The following is a 23,458-nucleotide window of genomic DNA, read 5'->3' on the forward strand; positions in this document are numbered from 1 at the left end:
AGGTCTTGCCAGATTGCTTCCCCAAAGAAGCTCTAACAACCAACTACATTAGGAATGGATGAGAGCCCTTCCCTGTTCCCACTCCCCACCTCCTGCCAAGGAGTACTTTCTTTTTCTTTCTTTGCCAACGTGATAGGTATGAAGTGAGATTTCATTGTTCTAGTCATATATTTATGTTTTATAGCTTCTAGGTTTTTTTGTTGTTTGTTTTTTATTTTAGAGAGACAGAGAGTGAGCGGGGGAAGGGGGCAGAGAGAGAGAGAGGGAGAGACTCTTAAGCAGGCTCCATGCTCAGCACAGAGCCTGCCGTGGGGCTCAATCTCACAACACTGAGATCATGACCTTAGCCAAAATCAAGAGTTAGATGCTCAACTGACTGAGCTACCCAGCCACCCCTATAGCTTCTAGTTTTGAGTCTGGCTTCAGTGGTTTCTCCCTCCCATCTCCTCTATCAGTGTTTTCCAAACGGTGGGTCATGAAATAAATGTAATGGGTAATACTTTTGTTTTCAGTTACATGGAAGAAGATATACAACAAAGGTACCGCACATAGTAAAGGTAAGCAAAGTTCTGTGAAACTTGTTTCACCTTCCGTAAATACTATATTTGGGGTCACAGTGTAAAATACATTTACTATGGGTCTAGGTCCAAAAGTGTGAAAGCATAACCCTAAAGTGTATATGCAGTCTCCTAGATTTCCCACAAGACAATTGCTTATTTCTTCACACTTAAAATTTTATATTCATCTGGAACTTACTTATATAAGTAGCTTAGGAAAGGTGCCACTTATTATCTTGTAAATGTACAGTCAGTTATGCCATCGTCAACTGTTAAAAATACACCCTTGGAGGGGCGCCTGGGTGGCGCAGTCGGTTAAGCGTCCGACTTCAGCCAGGTCACGATCTCGCGGTCCGTGAGTTCGAGCCCCGCGTCGGGCTCTGGGCTGATGGCTCAGAGCCTGGAGCCTGTTTCCGATTCTGTGTCTCCCTCTCTCTCTGCCCCTCCCCCGTTCATGCTCTGTCTCTCTCTGTTCCAAAAAAAATAAATAAACGTTGAAAAAAAAAAAAAAAAAATTTAAAAAAAAAAAAAAAAAAAATACACCCTTGGGGCGCCTGGGTGGCGCAGTCGGTTGAGCGTCCGACTTCAGCCAGGTCACGATCTCGCGGTCCGTGAGTTCGAGCCCCGCGTCAGGCTCTGGGCTGATGGCTCAGAGCCTGGAGCCTGTTTCCGATTCTGTGTCTCCCTCTCTCTCTGCCCCTTCCCCGTTCATGCTCTGTCTCTCTCTGTCCCAAAAATAAATAAATGTTGAAAAAAAAAATTAAAAAAAAAAAAAATACACCCTTTCCCAATGAACTGAAATACCAATTTTTCTACACTAAATCCTCATTTATATAGGCTCTATTTATGTATCTGTTTGTCTGTTTGTCCATTCCTATGCCAATGCCATAATGACTTAAATTTGGTCGCTTTACAGAATGTTTTAATATCTAAAAAGGAAGCCCCCTCCACCTCCACTATTCTTTGTCAAAGCTTTATTGGGTATTCTCAGGCCAAATTATTAAATACGTATTCTTCTATATAAAATTTAAGATGATTTTATACGATCCAAAAAAAATAAACAAACCTTGTTAGAATTCTAATTGAAATTGCTTACTCCGCCTCCCCAGCCTCATCTTCTATGGACACTTTCCAATGTGTATCCCTTCCCCCAGCTAACGCCACAAATGATGATCACTCAAACCCAACAAATTTTTTCATACCCTGTGTTACTGCCTGCACTACTCCCCACTAACTGCACGGCTGTGCCCCACCTCGATCCTAGTACTTAGGAAGTACTACTACTCCTTCGAGGAACAGCACAAACGTCCTCCCTTTGGTAAGCCTTTTCTTTACTCCCCAAATCAACCCTCCCCCTTGTGTCTATTACAGGCTGTTCATACCAAGCCTCTAACTTATGTTAGCCATGTAAAGATCTCTTCACCACAAGAGTGTCAGCCTTTTTTGAATGGAAACCTCACTTCCTAAATCTTTAAATAGTTCCTGGCATGCAGTAGATACTACATAAATGTTTCAGAATGTCAAGGCTTACCAGTGGGAAACAGGAAGACTTTAGAAAGTTCGCTTTATTCCACTGAGGTATGTCAAAAATTTTGCATGTTGTATACAAATAAAATTGGAAGATGTCCATTTGTTTTATGCTAATTATTAGTTTTTTTTTAAAGTAGTCGGATGGTTTCCAAATATTTAAAGAATATCTAAATATTTAGCATACATTCCAGACAACACACTATTGGAGAGAAAAAAAATATTTTAAGGCAAAAAAAAAAAAAAGGCAAGCTAGTTTTCAAACTCCATTGCATACACAAGAATCATGGGGTTGGGGGAGGGTGCAGAATCTGTGTATCTCCAGGCCCTATCACTAGAAACTGAAATTCTGTATAGATCTGGACTGGGGCCTGGGAACATGCATTTTTAAGACATAGCTGCTATCCCTTCCAATTCTGAAAAAAAGACAGGAGTATCATTCTTTAAAAACACATTATGAAAGGGGCGCCTGGGTGGCGCAGTCGGTTAAGCGTCCGACTTCAGCCAGGTCACGATCTCGCGGTCCGGGAGTTCGAGCCCCGCGTCAGGCTCTGGGCTGATGGCTCAGAGCCTGGAGCCTGTTTCCGATTCTGTGTCTCCCTCTCTCTCTGCTCCTCCCCCGTTCATGCTCTGTCTCTCTCTGTCCCCAAAATAAATAAACGTTGAAAAAAAAAATTAAAAAAAAAAAAAAAAACACACTATGAAAGACCAAGGCTATTAAGCTTTAAGGCTTAATAGCTCTTAAATTCTTAAAAACTTACAAATAAATTTAATGTAAGAAATTCTAATTCTTTAAATGCATTAATATTTAAATGATTAAATGTCAGAAAATGAAATAAGTGCTTTCAAGAAACATGTAAAGTAGAAAGGATACAATGAAAAAGTTGAACTTAACTATTAAAATGTATCTAATAGAAAAAACATGCTAAATATTAACAAAATACACAAAAAATTTTAAGACAAAGATGTACACTATAATTACAGGCAAATTAAATAAAACAATGAAGAGAAAATATATATTGGAAATAAACATGAATTTAAAAAAACAAAGCAACAAAGATCTCGTTTCATACCTATTAAACTAGCAAAACAAGTGATAAAACTCAATTCTGATTAGGAGGTAAGGCCAACAAGACACACTCAAGAATTTAGGTCAATGGTTTTCAACACAAAAGAACTGCCCCCTAGAGGGAATTTTGGAAATATTAAGTCCACTTCTGGTTAACAAAATGATTGGGGCGTGCTATTGGTATTCATGGGCAGGGCCAGGAAATCTAGACATTCTGCAATGCAGGAGACAGTTCTGCACAATGAACAATTATGCTACTTTTCACACGACTGTCAAATGCCTGCCAGAAAATCATTCTGTCCTTAAATGTCTAAGCCTGAAAGTGTATACAAAAATACAAAATATTTTGTGCTATTTTAACATACACTGAGTTTTCCAGTAATGCAATTAACCACGTAAACTGAGAAAAGACTGAACCATATTTTGTCTAGAACCTTACCATACCAAGAACTGTTAACAAAAGAAATAAAAGAATTGTTGCCCATTTCAGAAAAATCCCATCACCAGAGACTATGCCACTTGTGGTATCTGCTGCTATCAGCACAATCACAACTACATACACACTTATGTAGCCCTTATTTCAAAATGTCAAACAAGAAAATATAGTCTCTTTAATAAATGGTGCTGAGAAAATTGGATAGTCACATAAAAAAAAAAATGAAACAACCCCTATCTTATACCATTCATAAAAATTAACTCAAAATGGACTAAAGACTTAATTGTAAGAAATGAAACTCCCAGAAGAAAACAAAGCAAAAAGCTCCTTGACATGGTCTTGGAATTGGATTTTTTGGAAATCATAGCTAACGCACAAGCAACGAAATGAAAAATAAGTCAGACCACATCAAATTGAGAAGCTTCTGCACACAAAAGAAACCATCAACAACCTATTGAATGGGAAAAAATATCTGCAAATCATGTATAGGATAGGGGGTTAGGGGCGCCTGGGTGGCTCAGTCGGCTGGGTGTCTGACTTCGGCTCAGGTCATGATCTCACAGCTTGTGAGTTCCAGCCCCGCGTCGGGCTCTGTGCTGACAGCTCAGAACCTGGAGCCTGCTTCGGATTCTGTGTTTCCCTCTCTCTCTCTCTCTCTCTCTCTCTCTCTCTCTCTCTCTACCCTTCCTCCACTCATGCTCTGTCTCTCTCTGTCTCAAAAATAAACATTAAAAAAAAAAAAAGGATAGGGGGTTAATATCCAAAACATATAAAGAACTCATACAACCAACAGCAAAGAAAACCAAATAATCCAATTAAAAATGGGCAGGGATGGGGCACCTGGGTGGCTTAGTCGGTTAAGTGTCCAATTTAGGCTCAGGTCATGATCTCGCAGTTTGAGTTCAAGCCCCACGTCGGGCTCTGTGTTAACATCGCAGGGCCTGGAGCCTGTTTCGGATTCTGTGTCTCCCTCTCTCTCTCCCTCTCTCTCTCTTGCTTGTGCTGTCTTTCTTTTTCTCAAAAATAAATAAACATTAAAAAGAATTTTTTTTAATGGGCAGGGGGCACGTGGGTGGTTCAGTTGGTTAAGGATCCAACTCTTGATTTCAGCTTGGGTCATGGTCTCGTGGTTTGTGAGTTTGAGCCCTGCGTCAGCCTTTGTGCTGACAGTGTGGAGCCTGCTTGGGATTCTCTCTCTTTCCCTCGCCTAGCCACTATCACTCTCTCTCAAAATAAATAAATAAACTTTCAAGAATGCAATCTTGCCATTTGCAACTATGTAGATGGAACTGCAGGGTATCAGGCTAAGTGAAATTAGTCAGAGAAAGACAAATATCATATGACTTCACTCATATGAGGGCTTTAAGAGACAAAACAGATGAACATAAGGGAAGGGAAACAAAAATAATACAATAACGGGGAGGGGGACAAAACAGAAGAGGCTCATAAATATGGAGAACAAACAGGGTTACTGGAGGGGTTGTGGGAGGGGGGATGGGCTAAATGGGTAAGGGGCATTAAGGAATCTACTCCTGGAATCATTGTTGCACTATATGCTAATTTGGATGTAAATTTTAAAAAATAAAAAATAAAATTAAAAAAAAATTAGCCTGTAACCCAGAAATGACCATTATTAACTTATTGATGTATATAAACTATCACATTTCTTAAATCCACATATATGCATATTTCCTCAGACTAGATTCCTAAGCTAGAAGCGTTGATGCTTGATCAGATGTAGTATGCGTCTTCTAGCTCTTTGAAATGTATTTTCACAAGCCTTTTAGGAAACTACTATTTAGCACCCACCAGCAGGGCAGAGAGTACCAGTTTCACAGGGCTCTAACCAACACTGGGTATTGTAATTTTTAAAAATATTAATTTGATAAGTCTGGCATTTTGTGATCATTCCTTGATTATGAATAAAGTTTAGTATTAAGGATAAACACTAAACTTTAAAAAGGAAAGAAAGAAAAATGGGCAAAGAATCTGAATAGACATTTTTCCAAAGAAGATCTATGAATGGACGACAGGTACGTGAAAAGGCGCTCAACATCATTAGTATCAGGGAAATGCAAACTGAAGCCACAATGAGACCCCCACCTCATGCCTGTTGAAATGGCCATCACCAAAAAGACGTAATAAACACTGGCATGGATGCCAAGGAAAAGGGATCATTGTGCGCTGTTGGCAGGACTGTAAACTGGTGGAGCCACTACAGAAAACAGCATGGAGGTTCCTTAAAAAATTAAAAAAGAACTGCCATATGATCCAGCAATTTCACTTCTGGGAATATATCCAAAGGAAATAAAAATACTAACTCAAAAAGGTATCTGCACCACCACATTCATAGCAGTGTTAATACATGGAAACAACCTAAGCATCCACTGATGAATGACTGGATAAAAAAGTTGGGGGGGGGGGGGGAGGGTGTATGTGTGGGTGTGATGGAATATTATTCAGCCATAAAGAAACAAGAAAATTCTACCATTGGCAACAACATGGATGGACCCTGAAGGCATCATGCTAGGTGAAATAAGTCAAATACTTTATGATCTCATTTATATGTGGGATCTTAAAAAACAAAACAAACAAAAAAAACCCCACAAAAATCATAGAAAGAGATTAGATTTGTGGTTACCAGTGGTGGGGGATTTGGGGAGGGGGAACTGGAGGAAAGTGGTCAAAAGGTACAAACTTCCAGTTATAAGATAAATAAGCACTAGGGATGTAACGTCCAACATGATGACTATAGTTAACACTGCTGTATGAGATGCAGGAAAGTTGCTTAGAGAGTAGATCCTAAGAGTTTTCACCACAAGGAGAATCTTTTCCTTTTTACCGCATCTATAGGAGATGATGGGTGTTAACTAAACCGATTATGGTAAGCTACAGGCAAGATATTGAGGAAGTTCAGAGGACAAAAGATTACTTTTGATTCAAAGAAGGGCTGAGCTGGAAAACAACAGGATAAGATCAGGGAAGAATGAACTGGGTACTGAAGGAAGGTTACAATTTTAACACATAAGAAAATTAAGCGAGTAAGAGTGACAGCAAAAAGAGGCAGATAGAAAAGAAAAATATGTAAGAGGAAGGGCAGGGTGCTTGCTTCAAGTAGCAAAAAACAGCACCAGAAACTAAAACACCCAGAGTGGCAGGAAAAAAAGCTAGATGTACAAGGGGTAAGATTTCAAAGATAAACAGGGACGGATTTTGAAAGAGTATGAATGCTACGATTGGAGATTTGTAATTAATTTAGTAAAAACTGGGGGCGGAGAATGAGAGGATGGTAACTTTATCATAGAAATGATACAACAGGAACTGAATTCCCAGTAAAGAAATTTGGTGTAAGTATCCAAGACAAGCTGAAGGGACAATAGAAAAGTAAATTCCAGTGTGGCTTATATACTGAGGAGCGGGAGGGAGGAAGGATGGGGACGAGGCAGGGAGGACAGGCTGAAGGGCTCTGACTGCTATGTTAAGGATCTTGTGCCTCCTCCCCAGACAGGCTCGGTCAGCTATTAACCTGAGCTGCTAGCAGAGAAGTCTCTACCTCCATACTCCAGAAGTAAGTACGACAGGAGGAGAGAGAAGATGATGACAGTGCTCCCCTGCAGATCACTTAGTGCCGTCCAACTCTACATTTGTCCATTTTCTAGGTAATCTCTCTGAGGTTTCTATTATCAGGCAACTGTGTTCTGGTAACAGCCCATGGTTATTGGTACTACCACAAAGTAACACAAAGGTTCTGTCTAATTGACAGATTACCAAAATGACCGATATGTTGGTGCTGGTAGACACACTAAGACCACAGCCTGACATTAACTGTATCAACTGACTCTATCAATATTTATTACAGGTGTATGCCTGTATACAAGGTGTATGCCTTCTATACACCATGCACAAAGAATAATAATAATGAGTAAATAAGATCCCTGTTCCCAAGAAGCTTCAAGTCTAATTACAGAGATCGATTTTTAAAAACTTCATAAAGTAAATCCAGACATCAGTTATTTCATGAAACAAACATTTATTCAATGCTTGCTACATGTCAGATATCGTCCTAGGTGTGCAGTATGCAGATACAAACAGGACACAGTGGCTGCACAAGGGAAGATTTCATAACGAGGAAGACAGAAGAATCTAGGACAACACCGGCACACCATAGTATTCAACGTGAATAACTGACGTGATGAGTTAGGAGGCCAGCATCATACAGGAAAAAAACCACTAGAGATCTGGCTTGGTAACAGTGTACCTTTGGAAAACTGATCATTTTGAAAGAGCTTTCACGTTATTTCATTTTATTCCAATAACAAGCCTCCAAAGTTAAGGAAGACAGATGCACTAGATACTAGGTGAGAAAGCAAGTAAGGCTAGAACTTGCTCAGAGTCACAGCAAGTGACAGGAGAGCTGGGATAAGAAACTCTACCTCCTGCTCTGAAGTCCAATGCTTGTCCCTTTTGTTGTGACTCCATACCTCGTCATAATGACCTTGGACAAGTCGCCTGGCATTTCTCTGTCATAGTTTCCTCGTCTGCAAAGCAGGGAGAACACCCGCAGTACCTACCTAAAGTACTCCGGGGAAGAATCAAAGCGATACAAGTCAACATACTTTGAGATATACAAAGGCAAGGTACATATTATCAGCCATGCTTTGTTTCTCTTAGGAAAAACAGGGAACAAGGTGCCAAAACACTGAGTAAACAAATGAACCACGCTAGATTTTAAGGCACACAGTGCTCTCAAGGTCACCCATATAACTTTATGATGAGTAAAGACAGAAGGATTATAGTTCACGTTTCTGCTGTAGTCCCATTGACCCTAAAAGGCAAATATCAACCAAGTTCGGTCACAAAGGAATGTATTCACCTATATACCAAATTCTACTGGGTATCCTATCAAATACCCGAAAGAAAGGTTGTGCCTGTATTCCTCCCTAAAAGTGTAAACAAGTAGCTTTTGCTAGTCTGTTTAAAAGAAAGAAAGAAAGAAAGAAAGAAAGAAAGAAAGAAAGAAAGAAAGAAAGAAAAAAGAAAGAAAGAAGAGAAAGAAAACAAAAGAAAAAAGAAAGAAGAGAAAGAAAAGAAAAGAAGTATGAATACTATGAATCCCCTGCCTGCCCCCACCGGTACCACCACAGGTCTCATCCTTCATACCTCAGACCTGCTCTGCCCAATACAGTAGCCATACCCACATGTAACCACTTAAATTTAAATTAAATTAGAAATCAGTTCCTTATCTACACTAGCCACATTTCAAGTGCTCAAAAGTCCCATGTGGCTAGTGGCTACTACACTGGACAGTGCAGATATAGAACAGTTCTATCAGGGTGCCTGGGTGGCTCAGTTGGTTAAACATCCAACTCTTGATTTCGGCTCGGGTCATGATCTCATGGTTCACAAGTTTGAGCCCCGTACTGGACTCCATGCTGACAGTGCGGAGCCTGCTTGGGATTCTGTCTCTCCCTCTCTCTCTGCCCCTTCACTGCTCACTCTCTCTCTCTCATAATAAATAAATACTAAAAAACAAAAACCAAAAAGTTCCAACATTGCAGAAAATTCTACTTGACAGAGCTGCCTTAGATACTATTTTTTTTAATTTTTTTTTAATGTTTATTTATTTTTGAGAGAGGCAGAGACAGAATGCAAGTGGGCTAAGGGCAGAGACAGAGGGAGACACAGAATTCAAAGCAGGCTCCAGGCTCCAAGCTGTCAGCACAGAGCCCGACGCAGGGCTCGAGCTCACAAGCCGCCAGATCATGACCCAAGCCCAAGTCGGACGCTCAACCGACTGAGCCACCCAGGCGTCCCAGATACTATTCTTTTTATTACAACCCTAACTAGACTACAGATTCCTTGAGGACAGGAGCTGCGTCGTATTTATCTTGGTATCCTCAGTATATACAGCAAAGTACATGTTACACGCCAAGCATTCACTATACATCTAAATGAGGATCTCAAACATAGCAGACTACAGTCACTTCCCCCATCCCCAACATACACGTGTACACACACACACACACACACACACACACACACACCAATAACAAATAAGACATCCTTTCACCGTGGAGGATGGGGGTGGAAGGAAACACTACGTCCAGAGGAAAGAAGCTGAATTCTGGTCCTTGATGTGCTAGAACCCAACCATGAAATCTCGGGCAAATTACCTACTTTCTTCACCTACAAAAACTTAAAATTAAACTCTAAGTACCTTAAACTTTAATCATCTTCTATCAAAGAAAATCATGTATTCTATCCAAAACATTTTTACACATGTCAGAGAACACACCTGCTCACACTGGTGAGGATCTCGAACAGAATCCATTTCTAAGTCTCAGGTACCTTGATTCAAGTCACTTTTGGTCTTTAACTGATCGTGTGGAACTTTTCACCTTTACTTTGGATATCAACTACAGAGTTAAACCTCAGGCTTAAAGACTGAGTTTCTTCCTTGTGTTAAAGCCAGAACTGGATACTCTGTCCATATCTGATCAGAGAGAACCAAGGGCAAGTTGCTTTAGTATCTGAATTTAACAAGAATTGTCCCATCAGTTTCCACATTAGCCTCAGCCTAAAAATTGACAGAAGAGTACAAAGTTCAACCAAGAGAATCTTTCTACAACAATCCTTATCCTGTAAAGAATATCATTATACACAATGTGTATATTTTCATTCAGTCCACATACTTCACCATGTTTAACCGCTATTAAAAAAATTGTCCCCAAACCCCTTCATAATGACCTTCACACACATATTCACTCACTCCCTTTTATAAAGTTTACATGGCTTAAGGACCAGCCAAGAACAAATACAATCTGAATTACTACCCTGCCTTTCTTTAAAATCTGTTAATTTGCTGGGCCATAGCAGCTCACGGATTCTGCAATGAAAATATACTAAGTTACTAAAACCGGAAGGAAAAGCTATGTGCACGTGTGTATGAGAGAGAAGTGCTGGAGAGGGGACAAAGCATGGAAGATAGCCTAGGCAGAAGAACAGCCTGTGCAAAGATGACCCAGAAGTTAGAGACACTAGACCTGTGAGTACTGCACGCCCAGGAAAACTACAAACTAACAGCTTTGCATGAGATGTATACACTTTAAAGGCACAGCAACTCAGAAACCCTGCAAAGAAAGTCACCTTCCACCCCCAACTGGCTTTCACAAAGTGGAGTCGTCACTGGGCCTAAAGATACGATGGATCTCTGCAAGTGGAACTTGCATTTCTAACAAACTCCCAGATGATTCTCCTACACAGTGAAACTGGAGACACAGTGCAATGTCTTCTGAGATGCAGGACTGCCCATCCCAGCAGTTCCCAAAGTTTGCTACACACTGGAATCACACGTGGCTCCTTAAAAAATACTGACGTCTAGGTCCCCCCACTTCCACCACCCCCCCACCCCCCAATTCTGATTTAATGGCCTGGATGTGCTGCCTAAGCATCAGGAATCTTTAAAGGCTGCCCCAGGTGACTTTAACGTGCAGCAAAGTTGGAGAGCCACTGACCTAATTGTTAAGAACTTGAATCTGGAGTCAGGATGCCGGGGTCCAAATCACCAGCTATGTGACCTTGGACAGGTAAGTCACCAAACCATTCAGAGCCTCAGTTGCATCGTCAGTAAAATGGGGATAAGAACCCTACCTTACAGGGTTCTCGTGAAGTTAGACGTGGTGAACGTAATGGCCTGGCACAAAGCCTGGCGTATAGTGAGCGCTTAACCAGGGTAAGCTGTTTATTCTCGTTATTAACTCTTCCTCATCCGACTGTCACTGTGCAGCGGGCAGCATCGCCTCCACAGGGCGGCAGCAACTCGAGCAACCCTTCTGCTGGACCAAATTCCTCGCCGGAGTTGTCTAGCTCCGCTCCAGACCCGCCCCCTCCCCCAGGTTGCCAGGAGAGCGCATCGCCCGACCCGGGCAGCTCCCAAAGGCTAGACCCGGTTTGAACAGACCCGACAGAAACCGCCGACTCGCCCCGGAGTCAGGGCCAGGCTCCGCCGGACCCCGCGGGTCCCCCGAAAAAGGCAGAGACGTGCTTCCGAAGGCAGGGCCCTGAGTGCACCCGGGCCCGAGAAACAGATTTCGCCGTCCCAGGACCGCCCGGAGGGGAGGGGAGGGGAGGGTCCGGCCGCGACGGGGAGGGCCGCTCGGTTACCTGAGGCGACGGGCGGGGCCCGCATCGCTGGGGCGGGCGCCGCCGCCGCCGGCCGCACTCGGCCTTCCGCCTCACGCCACCCGCGCCATAGTGCCGGCGCTTTCGCTGCCCTGGCCGGCTGTCCTTAGGCGGTCGGTCAGTCCACCCGTCAGCGGCTCTCCGAGGGCGCCCGGGGACGACGAAGGCCGGTCGGGCCGGCCGGCTGGGCTCTGCTCTGGCAACTTCCGACTGCCAGGGGCGGCAGCGTCAAATAACTCCCCGAACCGAGCGGACCACCGCGCGTGCGCGGCGCGCCTGATCAGAGCCTTCTGCCGGTCCGAAGCGGCGGCGTCAAATAATTCCCAAGACACGGAGCCGGAAGCTGCGCGTGCGCAGCTATCCCAGATGGCCGCGCGGGGCATATTCCCTCCTCCCTTTCCGGAGCAAGTGGAGTGGGAGGAGTGAAGTGACGGCTGCGCCTACCTTATCCCAATGCCGCGGAGGGGACGCTGCACCTGCGTCCCTGTGCATCAATCCCGACTTTGCGTGTTTTCTGTGCGGACGGAGGAAGGGGCTTCTCTGCAAGATTTTGGTTCCCACCCAGGTTCTAGGAGTTTCTCACATCCTACCATTACAGCACCCTTTCTTTGAAATGTTGCCCTTTCCCCGCCGCCCCTTTATTACCTGGGCATAGCATTAATTATGAGAAATGCCCTCAATTCCAGGCCAGGTGCAGATTACTAAAATGAATCAGACATCAGATTCAGAGCCTCTCGTTAAGGAGCTGAGTCTGATATAGGGGATAAGACATAAATAGTAATAATAATAGCAGGAGATACCGGTTTGAGCACCTACAGTGCACCACACATTTTGTAAACAGTTCCACTTTCAGTATTTTGGTTTCAGCTTCAACGAAGAAAGTAATAAGTAGCCTTAGAGAGGTACAGCTCAAGTGCCTTGGGAGTGTAAAGGGGGAAACTTGGGCTGAGAGAGAAGGGAGGCCCTGGCCTTGAGACTGTCCAACAATACTGGCACAGTGACAGGGTCAGGATGTTGAGTAGTACTGAAGGCATGGTTGCCTGAAAAGAGCGGAAGAGAGCAGAGAAAATGCTGACTCCTCCTTACCTTCTGTTAGAAGAGACCACGGAGGAAGGACAAGGGAACTGATATTCTAATAAAAAGGATGAAAGAGAAGTGTTTCCTCAAGACCTTGCCCCCCCTCCCACCCCCACGCCAGGAAAGTTGTTAGAGGCAAGAGGAACAAGGAGAAAGAATGTTCCAGGATAGGAATGGGGCTATATCCAGGACACTTTGTTGATCAAAGCAATACACTTCAATTAAACACAGCGTGACAAATATCTTAAGAGGTTCATTCAATATCCCAACCACTTATCCCTTGCCTTTCTAAACTACAGAGGCTGGAAAGCAAAGCCTAGAGTTCCCAACCTCCCTTGCAGCTAGGAGTGGCAACGAAACCAAGTTCTGGCCGATAAGATGTAGACAGAAGTCTGAAGGGAGATCCTCTCTTCCAGAATAAAAAGGAAGTCTTTGGAGACACCTGTGACCTTCCCCTTCCCCTGACTTCATTCATGGAATTGAGGCACGACACCTGGAGGTGCAGCAGTCATCTTGAGACCACGAGGAGGACTGTGCTAAGGAAGGTGGAACAGAAAGATAAAAGAAGCCTGGTTCTTGAGGATATACTCAAGCAGCCGCACAAACACTGGACTCCCTTCCTGCTTATGAGAGGGGGAAAATCTTATTTAGACCACAGTTTGTTGAGTTTTATGTTACTTTCAACCAAACACATTTCTAATATAATAAATATTGAATACCTCTAAGTGAAAGCTGTTGAGTGAAAGAATATATATTTCCATTAATTTTTTTTAACATTTTTATTTTATTTTTGAGACAGAGAGAGACAGAGCATGAATGGGGGAGAGTCAGAGAGAGGGAGACACAGAATCTGAAACAGGCTCCAGGCTCTGAGCCATCAGCACAGAGCCTGACGCGGGGCTTGAACTCATGAACCGCGAGATCATGACCTGAGCCGAAGTCGGCCGCTTAACCGACTGAGCCACCCAGGCGCCCCTATTTCCATTAATTTTAATGGGAAAAAATATGTTCAATTCCAACCCAAGATACCTAAATATTTTAACAGAAAAATAGATTAAAGGAATAATGCAAACAAAAATTACATAAGCAATAAATAATTTCAAGTTAAGAGTAGGGCTTTTACATAAAATACAAAGGGTAAGGACCATTGTACTGGTCAGGAAGGTAAGATATAATATTAGGCAGGGGGTGGTGGAGAAAAGATGTAAGAGAGTCATTCCTCAAAAGTAACATATTTCTACACCTTTTTCTTTACCAGTTTTTTAAATGTTTGAGGGCCTCACTTAAATCAACGTAAAGTTATAGCGTGCACACACGCACAAACACCTGAGGCGGAGGGAAAAGACTAAACGTGAGAATACTTTGAAACATGTCAGGAAAGTATGCACACACAATAGACTGAAGAAACATGAAACGCTATACAGAAGGAAACTTTATGGTTTCTCTAATTCACACTTGTTCCACATCATAATTTCTAACTAGAAGAGTAGAATAAATTGGGAGAATGTCTTCATCTGAAACTGTTATGTCAAAATATAATTTTGTATTGTGTTCTTATTTATTGTGTATTAAAAGGCATTACATTCACAAAGGAAAAATGGAGTTATATTAACCTTCTTTTGACAGACTTTTCCGCCCAACGTTGGCCACACAGATATATGTACAACTCATCCCACAGTTCTTACAATATAACCAACACTCTTCTTAGTAAAAAATGGGATCCATGTCCCCGTCCCCGCCCCTTGAGTCTGGTTGTGACTGTTCTGGCCAATGTGGCAGAAGGAATACTATGTGTCTTCTGGGACTAGCTCATCAAGAGGAAACAGCTTCCATTAGCTTACCCCCTTTTCAAACGCTCGTCCTTAGAACCCAGTTACCATGTTGGTAGCAAGCCCAGGTCACATGAAAGGACCGTGTGGAAGTGTTCCATCATCACATATCTGGCAACATCAAATGGCCAGATATGTGAGTGAGGAAGCCTTCAGATGATTCCAGTCCCCAGGTTTCACATCAACCTACCTGACACTAAGCAGAGCAGAGAGAAGCGAAACCTACTGAGCCCAGCTCCAAGCGCAGATTCATGGGCAAAATAAATATTGTCATTATTTTAAACCACTAAGTTTGGGGAGTAAATTGTATGCGTTCATGGCAATTAAAACACTTTCGAGGGTCATAATTGAGAAAAGTTGTTAACAGATATATAAGAGGTATCTCATCTGTAGCCATTTTTTTTTCTTTTTCTTCCTTTTTAAAACGTATAGAATTAGCTTGGGGTAGATAATGATTGGGAAGATTCCCTTCTATTTCTCCTGAACTTAAAACAATACTGGCACAGTGTTGGTGCTTGATAAACATTTGTTGGATGGATAGGTAGATGGGTGTGGGGACAGTGGATGGATAGTGGATGGAAAATGCACTGGCTCAACTGGGTGTTGTATGGAAACCAATTTGTCAATAAATTTCATATATATAAAATAAAAAAAAATAAAAAAAAAAGAAAATGCACTGGCTCAGCATCTAACCACTTTCTTGCTCTACTGTTAAGTCTTAGTGAATAATATCCAGTGATACCAAAGTATCATCATTACACCTAGGTAAGAGGTCCCCTGTCCCACGGGCACCTGCGTGGCTCAGTTGGTTAAGGGACTGACTCTTGATTTCAGCTCAGGTCATGGTCTTATGGTTCATGGGTTCGAGCCCCACATTGGGGTCCACGCTGACAGTGCAGAGCCTGCTTGGGATCTCTCTCCCTCTCTCTCTGCCCCTCCCCTGCTCATTCTCTCTCTCTCTCTCTCTCTCTCTCTCTCTCTCTCTCTGTTTCAAAATAGATAAATAAACTTAAAAATAAAAGAGGTCCCCTGCCCCAGACCCTGTGCCTCAAGGAGTACTGCACTTTGGATCAGTATTCCTCGAATTTTTCCATGAACCCCTCCAAGGCATAATGTCCTCTTGGTAGGGTGCTCCAATCCAGACCAGGTCCCATGTGGGTCCTGTTAGCTAGAAATTTCTACCTTCAAGTTTTCTAAGCCTCACTCCAGTGGTTGGGACTGGCCAGAGCCAGGGTGCCATCCAGGCAGGGCGATGTACTCCCAGACTAGGTCCATCCCCTGTCTTATTCTTTATTTCCTCTCTTTGAAGAGCTCTTCAACCGTCTTTCTTACTACCTCCTCCTTTCACTTATGTGTGAGGTTGACCAGATGCCTTGAAGAGCTCCGGGACTCACATATATGGAATCATTCTGGAGCCTCATGGTCAGTTCTGGTTCCAGGAGGACAGTCTGGCAACGAACTCACTCTTGCTAACTGGTGCAGAATTCCTTTCACCAGCTTGTGTGAAATTGGGCTGCCAAAGCGTGTTGGCAGGCTGATTTTGGTGATTCTCAGTCACACTGAAACCAGGATGAGTTTAGGATTCTGAGCTACCAACAGTCCACTGAAGATGACTGGGCTTGAGTTGCATGATATGGGTCCAAGCGTTGGTTCACACTTCTCTGTTCAGACCATGATACCACTCGGACCTACTGCAGCCAGGGTGATGGGGGAGATGGGCAGCAGGGATCCTTTACTCTTTGTACTCTGTAGTCCCTTCCTCAGGTGGCTCTCAGGGCAGTTACCTTACCCCCTCTGGTAGGAGTTGTTGTGCCTATCTCCACCAACACGAGTACTAACATACCGAGCATTAAATAAATGTATTAGAAAACTACAAAGTAAGTTATATTGCTTCAATACTAACAGGTTCCGGCAGGGGTGTGGGGGGGTGGCGTCTGGGTGGCTCAGTCGTGGTTCAGCTTCTGACTTCAGCTCAGGTCATGATCTCATAGTCTGAGTTTGAGCCCCACATCAGGCTCTGCGCTGACAACTCAGAGCCTGGAGCCTGCTTCGGATTCTCTCTCTCTCTCTCTCTCTCTCTCTCTCTCTCTCTCTGCCCCTCCCCTGCTCAGGCTCTGTCTCTATCTCAAAAATAAATAAACATTTAAAAAAAAATGTTGCCAGGGAATAAATCTGGTGTTCTGATTCCCTCATGGTTATGAAGGAATGCCAAAGACCAGAACGCTGGGGAGTTCTGGACCCTCTGAACTCCCGTCTACACAGGTCAATACAGGTAAGTCTCCCATATGATGGGTCACACGCTCTCTTATTGGTAGGAACTTCCCAACAAAAGCATTCAAGGTTATATTTCTCATGTACGGTTTTAGCTGCATTCCACAACTTTTGATATATAGGATTAGGATTTTCATTTCATTCAAGTCTAAGTATTCTCTCAAGTTTGTTTTATGTCTTTATGTTGTAGTCACATATTGTAGTCTATATGATTCCAATGCACTGGTATGTGAGACTTGCTCTGCAGCATAAAACATGGTCAATATTTGTAAATGCTCCAAATGTGCTTGAGAAAAATATATGCTCTCTCACTGTTGGGCAAAGATTTCTAAATATGTTCTCTAAACTACGTATTACAATCAAGCCTGTATACCAAAGACCAGAATCTTTGGAAAGGGAATAACGGTAACTTTACAGTGAAGTCTGGCAGTCACCCCTTCACCAAGTGATCAGGGTTAATATCGCTGGTGATGTCATGTAGATATCATATACCCCTGATACATGTTCAGAGGGGAACTTCACCTCTGTGATATTCTTCCCCGAAATTCTAGTCATGAGAAAACATCAGAAAAACCCAAACTGAGAGCCATTCTACAAAATGCTAACACTCTTCAAAGCCGTCAAGGTCAGGGCAAACGAGGAAAGATGGAGAATCTGTTTCAGATTAGAGGAGACGACGACCCATGATTACCATGATGACCACAGGTAACGTGGTGCTCTAACTCAGATCCTGGCACAGAAAATGCACATTAGAGGCAAAGCTGGTGAAATCCAAAAACAGTCTGGAGTTCAGTTAATGGTAGCGTGCCAACATTAACTTCTTAATTTTAACAAATATACTGTGGCTGCATAAGGTGCCTATGGGGGAAGCTGGGGGAAGGGCATAAGGGAACTCTCTGTACCAGGTTTTTAACTTTTTTGTAAATCTAAGATTATTCCAGAAGAAAAGATTCATTTTTTATTTAAAAATTCTTTTAAGTTTATGTATTTATTTTGACAGAGAGAGGGAGAGCACAGGCAGGGGAGGGGCAGAGAGAGAGAAGAATGAGAGAGAGAGAGAGAGAGAGAGAGAGAGAGAGAGAATCCCAAGCAGGCCCCACACAGCTAGCACAGAGCCCGATGCGGGGCTCGAACTCACGAACCTTGAGATCATGACCTGGCCCGAAACCAAGAGTCAGATACTTAACCAACTGAGCCACTCAGGTGCCCCCAAAAGATTTATTTTTAAAACTCAAATCTGTTACTTGTGTTGTCCAACTTCTGGTAAAAACAAAGTCAGGGGAAAAATAAGGGGAGGGGTGTGTCCTTCTCTAAAAACTACTGTGGTGCCTTCAACCCCAAAGTTCCCGAGACAAGAAAACAAACGCAAAACTTGGCCATCTTCTCCATACGCGCAGAAGAACCTGTAATAAATATTAAGGGAGGTCAACAATTTAATGATGAATCAGGGCATCTGCTGTATCAAGTGTTCTCGTACATCTTTTTTTTTAATTTTTTTTCAACCTTTATTTATTTTTGGGACAGAGAGAGACAGAGCATGAACGGGGGAGGGGCAGAGAGAGAGGGAGACACAGAATCGGAAACAGGCTCCAGGCTCTGAGCGATCAGCCCAGAGCCCGACGCGGGGCTCGAACTCACGGACCGCGAGATCGTGACCTGAGCTGAAGTCGGACGCTTAACCGACTGCGCCACCCAGGCGCCCCTTGTGTTCTCGTACATCTTGACCACATCCTTTCAAGGGAGGTAACGGAGGCCCAGAGAGGGTGAAGCTTGTCACCCGAGTCCCCTGGCTGGGTTGAACTGTGTGTGTGTGGCACAAACCCCGTACTTTCACACAGCAGGCTGCTGCCCCAGGCCTCAGCGCTGCCCGCCGTCCACACCGACCATCTCTGAGCCCCCATATCCCCCACATTGCTTGTATACATGGGCCACCCCTCCTTTGCCCAGTCAATTCTACTTCCTCCAGGAAACCTTCTCTGACCTCTCCCCGCCAGAGAATGGGGGACCTAGGCTACAGAAGCTTAAGAGTCAACAAGATGCAGCCGCCTTCCTGTAAAGGAGGCATCCTCAGAACACTCTTCGTACATGGAATTAGCCTTGAGCCCCTCATCACCTAGACCTATGCTGTCCAATAAGGTAGCCGCTAACCACTACTAAACATTCAAAAGGCACTTCACCTAAACCAAGATGTGCCACAAGCATAAAATATGCAGATTTTTGGGGGGTGGGAGGGAGGGGAGGGTGGGTGATGGGTATTGAGGAGGGCACCTTTTGGGATGAGCAATGGGTGTTGTATGGAAAACAATTTGACAATGAACTTCATATATTGAAAAAAAATATGCAGATTTCAAAGACTTAGTTTGGGGAAAAAGTGTAAAATATCTCATTAGTAGTTTTTTATATTGGTTATATATTGAAATGACAATATTTTCTTTTTTTTTTAGGTTTATGTTGAGAGCGAGTGGGGAGGGCAGAGGGAGAGGGAGAGAGAGAGAGAGAGAGAGAGAGAGAGAGAGAGAATCTCAAGCAGGCTCTGCACCATCAGCACAGACCCCGATGTGGGGCTCGAACTCACTAACCATGAGCTCATGACCTGAGCTGAAGTCAGACGCTTAACCGACTGAGCCACCCAGGTGCCCCTCCAATGACAGTATTTTCTAATGTAGTGGGTTAAATAAACTATATTACTAAAATGTATCTCATCTTCTTTTTATTTAAGTGGCCACTAGGAAAATTTTAAATTACTTATATAGGATGCACTATGTTTCTATTGGATAGTGCTGTTCTAGACTATAAGCTACAGGAGGCCCCTCCTCTGCTTTAGATCAGAGCTGTATGTCCAGCTTACAGCGAGACTCAGCACACAGTGACTGGCCATAGATACCTGAGGTGTGAAGGAATAGAACTTACTATCTTATGTATGTGATCCTCTTGAGGGAAGAAATTTCTTATTCCTCACTGTGTCCCTATTCTCAACACAGCAGCCTGACAAGTATTTTTTGAATGGACAAGTGAACCTTGATTCTTCCAGCTTCTGTTCTCCTGGCTTGATTCAGCTATATAACTCCCACCAGCTGCTTCATCAGGGCCTCTGTGACCAAGCACCTATTTTCTGATGGGATCATGGCTCTTCCTGACCCTAATCCTGGTTCTTGGGCCACTTTGGTAACACTCGGTGAAGGTTTCCTTAAGCTCGGGAGACCTAGGATGACTCTGTTTCAGACGCAACAGTAAAGAAGGAGACAGTTGATATTTTGGTGTTGGCTGAAATATGCCTATTGTCTCTCTCCACGTCAGGTTCACAAGTTCAAGACTAAAGATTGTTGAATTAGATGGGGAGTATTTTAGGAAAGCTGGAAACCGGGCAACGTGAAGCAGATGGACAGAATAGTAAAGTACCCTAATTTCCAGTTTTCCAGTACAAACAAGCATCTGACAACCTCAGATGCGCATGCTATTTATGAAATCGGCCTGCAACGTTTTTCACTACTTACTATGCCAATGCGAAACGAGCTGAGCCACTCACTAGAAGTAAGACAGGTCCCTTCGTTTCTCTGAGCCTTGGTTTCCTCCCTTATAAAATGGAAGGTAATTAAATCTACCTCACTGGGCTGTTGCGAAGATGAAATGAGATAATTATATAGACGGGCTTACTTAGTACAGCGCGTGGCGTGCAATCCAAGTTCAATCAGTGGGGGTGGTGATTACCACCAAGTCCTACAGGGATATCTGCAAATGAGCAAAGAGGAAAGTATTTATGGTGTCACGTTGACAGATGAGTCTGTCATAATGACATATTTGTTCTTCACGCTAACTAGCAACATGCAAGACGTGCTCATCAAATAAAAATAGCTGATATTTATCGAGCGCACACTATGAGGCAGGTACTGTGCTATGCATTCAACATGCATCATCTTATTTAACCCTAACTATTGGGGGTAGGTGCACAGGGTCAAATCACAGAGCCAGAAACTGAGGCCCAAGGGGGCAGAATAACAGGCTCCAGGCCCCCACGGCGATTGAGGGACAACGCGCTAATTCAACAGGCTCTAAATGATTTCATCAGGCTGCTTCCTAATGCGGGTGTAGTTAGGTATCCTGGTGACACGGTGTTTGTAATCACGGGGACAGAGAGGTCTCCATGAGCCCTTTCTGGTGCACACGGTCCAGACCACGATTGGCCCATTCCACATCCTTGAATGCTGATTGAGCTGCTTGTGTATGTCAGTCACTGAACTGGTAAGTAACACCCTTGAGGCTGTTAGGTGCAGAGACCCGTCTGGCTCCCCTGGCAAAGGCACAGTGGTGGTCAATGTAAGATCTCTGGCAAGAAAAATAGGAAGACAGGAGTTTTGGTCGCTTGGCCATGCCTTGCAAAAATTCAGGGACAGCTGAACCCCCGGCCTTCTGGAACATTAACGTGGTTTGGAGATTGGAGTATCGTTCTTCCGCATAAGCGTTCTAGAAATGGCTCCCTCCCTCGCAACGGGAGCTTAGTGCTCTGCACTTTTGGATTCTGTGGTTAAAGGGACTCAGTTCCTGTCTCTTCCTGTTTCTGCAACCGATTACTCTGCCTCCTCACATACTCATCACATTTCCCCAGAGGAAAACCTGTTCTTAGTACTATAAACCGAGGTCACGGGTTAGCACTTCCTGTCGGGTGCTTCCCTCATCCACTGAGCTGTGGGTGGGAGGGCGACAGGGCTAGAGTTGGCAGGTGTAGAGCCTGCCCCCAAGACAGGCACAGCCTCCATTGCAGCCACTCATAATCAGGTACGGCACTGCAGCGGCCTCATTGGCTGGTTCCTGGGCCTGGTACCCCAGAGGAAAGTCTCCTGCCGCCCCATCCATGCTGTGAGGGAGGCAGGCAGGCTGCTATGAACACCCAGAGGTGAGAGGCCCTCCCCAGACTCAAATGACACCTCCCGGCTGAGGCCTTCCCCGTCCACTCAGTTTCAAATGCTGCTCCTCCTCTTGCCCCAGACTTCCTGTTCGTTTCCCTGCTGTATTATTCTTTCGCTCAGCCCTTCTCCAGCAAACTACACAGTTTAGGACGTTGTTTATGGTCTGTCTCAGTCCTCTGAAATGAAAGGACCATGAAGGCAGGGGGTTGCTTTTTTGCCTTCTCTCGTAGCCCAGTTCCGAGAATCGTGCCTCCCACGGTGGACACTTGGTATGAATGAAAGGCGGGGCAGACAATCCACTCTGGCTGGAGGTTTAGCCAAGGAAGGCTTCTTGAAAGAAGTGACGCAAGCGGAGTCAGGCCAGCATCTGAAACGGGGGGTGCATCCCAAGCAGGCAGGCCGGGAAAAGGGGAGCACGTTCGGGAACCTTCAGTAGTCGCATGGCTGGGGCCTACGGTGCTGGTGCGGTGTGGCGTGTGACAGGAGGGTGGACAGGCATGCCATGGGCAGTGAGGAGGGTCCCTCATGTACCCTGGGGGATGGGCAGTCTCCGCTAGGGCTGAGGGTCAGGTGGGGCAAGGGTTGCAGAGGGCGGGGGAGGGCAGACAGAAGAGGCTGGGCCGGGGGTGAGGGTCATTTACAGTTTGAAAGCAAACGAGTTATTTTTCGAGAAGAGCTGTGCTCTGAGCGTATCCTGTGCCCGACACGGCAGTACGTGCTTCCAGCGTGCTAGCTCCCTGACCCCACATCCCGTCGTGGTACTGGGATGCAAAGGATGAGTGGGCCTTCCACAGCCTGACCCGTGGGGCTTACTGGGGAGGAAATTTTGGTGACCTGGGCCAAGCCAGTGATCACGCCTCTAGAGTCCCAAGACTCCTCTCCCTTGACCATTTCAGCAACCAAGGCGACGTCACCTCTTCCCTCCTTCCCAAACACTCTGTCACTGCCCCCTTCTACAATGGCAGCAGAGATCCCCCAGGCCATAGGACAGAGGTGCAGGACAGGGGGTGGGGGTGGGGGTGTAGGGAGTTAAGAAAACAAACAGAATAAAGAAGGGTCTGCTACTGAAAGCGGACAGGAATCTGCTACCGAATCTGACAGGAAACTACTTGGCAACGGAGGGCCAGTCAGTATTACGGAAAGACGTCTACAGAGACCAAGGCCACAACCAACAGTTAGACGTCACTGAAAAGGAAGGAACTTTGGCCAAGCTGGGGAAAATGCATTCATTTTTCACTAGAGGGCCAGGGGAATGGTTGGAGGACACTGGCCCAGAAAGGGGAGTAGGAAGGAGGGGGCTCTTCAAGAGAAATAATGGGTGATGACAGGCCCTTGGGTAGGAATTGAGGAGAGGGGCGAGGCAGAAATAAGGATCTCTGCCCGAACTGGTGGGGAGAGTAGATCCTTTAGCCCCCAAGAATGCCTCCTGTTGACTGAGGCCATCAAGGCCTTGAACTCACAAAGGTAGGCCTGACCACCTGGGTTTGACCTCAGCCCCCATCAAAGTGATTTCAATTTCCATGGAAGGAATGGGCAATCAGCCCCTCCCTCTCTACCTTTGGGAGAGCTCCTCTGTGTGGACCTACCCGCAGGTGGTGAGGCGCAGG

At 44.6% G+C, this 23,458-nt stretch overlaps 1 protein-coding gene across 2 annotated transcripts in view; it reads right to left on the reverse strand.

The window, feature by feature from the left end:
- RALGAPB (Ral GTPase activating protein non-catalytic subunit beta) overlaps window positions 1–11,970 on the reverse strand; it is a 90,167-nt gene extending 78,197 nt beyond the window's left edge. For both annotated transcript variants that reach the window (XM_047069482.1, XM_047069481.1), the window contains exon 1: window positions 11,753–11,970. The gene's annotated coding sequence lies outside the window, so the exon portion shown is untranslated. The remainder of the gene's footprint in view (window positions 1–11,752) is intronic.
- Between the last annotated feature and the right edge of the window lie 11,488 nt (window positions 11,971–23,458).

Source organism: Lynx rufus, unplaced genomic scaffold (genome assembly GCF_022079265.1).
Source record: "Lynx rufus isolate CCGP_SWC_20201006 ecotype Redwood Valley unplaced genomic scaffold, mLynRuf1.p SCAF_8, whole genome shotgun sequence".
In the NCBI taxonomy this organism is placed as follows: Eukaryota; Metazoa; Chordata; class Mammalia; order Carnivora; family Felidae; genus Lynx; species Lynx rufus.